The sequence below is a fragment of the Archocentrus centrarchus genome, chromosome 12 (assembly GCF_007364275.1).
Source record: "Archocentrus centrarchus isolate MPI-CPG fArcCen1 chromosome 12, fArcCen1, whole genome shotgun sequence".
Lineage (NCBI taxonomy): Eukaryota > Metazoa > Chordata > Actinopteri > Cichliformes > Cichlidae > Archocentrus > Archocentrus centrarchus.
Window position 1 is genome coordinate 15,335,469 of NC_044357.1, and position 1,466 is coordinate 15,336,934.

The window sequence follows — 1,466 nt, forward strand, 5'->3', positions numbered from 1 at the left end:
TTCTGTGTGGGTTTTGTCTTTTCTCCAATTTTGCCATCTCATTTATAGTTTACTGTAATAAAACTAATTATTTTGGACTGCAGCCCTGCTTTGTCCTCTGACTGTAATAGGGACAATAATTTACCAAATCATGTTGTACTGAGCTTCTTGAAACTGGCAGTTGAGGCCAGAAACTCATCAGGAAAGTGTTTACTGAGTCACCAGACAAGGGAGCCAAATATGTGCTTTTCCATACAATCAGATTTCTGGCCATTAGAAAGGTTTAAGCCATTTCTGTGTTGGCTTATGCAGTCTAGAGAGGGTCTCTAAAACACTGCTAAAAGACTTACAAGGGATGTATATTAAGTCAATGTGCACTGGTCCACGCTTGAAGCCCCTGTCTCATGTTTAGACTATTATAAAGACTGTACCAGCACCATTTGTTTTTTCAAATGTCCTAAAGTATGATGTGCTCAATGAAGAGGTCACCACCAATATGACTATAGTTGTCGTCACAGTTTGAATTTGGGGATGTTTTTTCTGCTGGAAATAAGTGGTTAAGAAAGCTCACATTTCTCAGTCTCAATAGCAAAACGTGTTTGTGAATTTTAAAGAAAACAGATTATCATAAATTAGGAGCTGTCGCACCTGTGGGACTGTTTACTGCACATACACATATACAGCATGATGGATTACACATAACAAAATGTTTAATCCCAACCTATTGATGTGTTCTTTAATGAGCCTTTTCCATTTCCCACCCTTGCCAGGAAGCCAGATTCTCATCAGCTAATTAATGAGGACACAAGGGGAAATTTAGGTCACAAGAAGAGCTGAGAGAAGAGAACAGTGGCACTCCAGTCGATCAATACATCACAGAGAAGAAAGTGAAAGGCCAAAAGATGGGGTGAATGAGTACAGGCTTCCTGGGAATTATAGTCTTTTGACAGAAAAGGCAAGGTTGACAGTGAACAAGAGGAGTCGCAGCACTGGTGTGTTGGTGGACAATGGCCCATCATGGGAAAGGGGAGACAAGGGGACATTTCTAACCTTAAACAGAGGGACAGCTTGATTAATAGAAGGTCAAACACTGACATACTCTTTATCTCTCAGATCGCCTCTCCATCCATGCAGTTTCTCTCTCTGGTTTCATTGACTCCCCTCCTCTCCCTGCCTGCAGGGTTTTGAGTAAATGGGGACAAAAAGGACCTAAACAGGTAAGTAGGTCACACTTTGTTCTAGTAGTGAAAACATGTCTGTGACGCAGGAATGCAAAAATAGAATGTCAACACACGGAAAGGTTCCCGACTTACACAGAAGCATATCAGCAGAACCTTCCTAGACATACTTCTGTTCAGTGTAAATAAGATTAAACTCAGTGTGCTGCATTCCTCAAACAGCCAGTGGAGTAATAGCAATTTAAGAGTCCTTTTTTATTTCTGAGAGGTGAAATCTGTGGATTATGAAGTATAACAGGAGTCATAAGC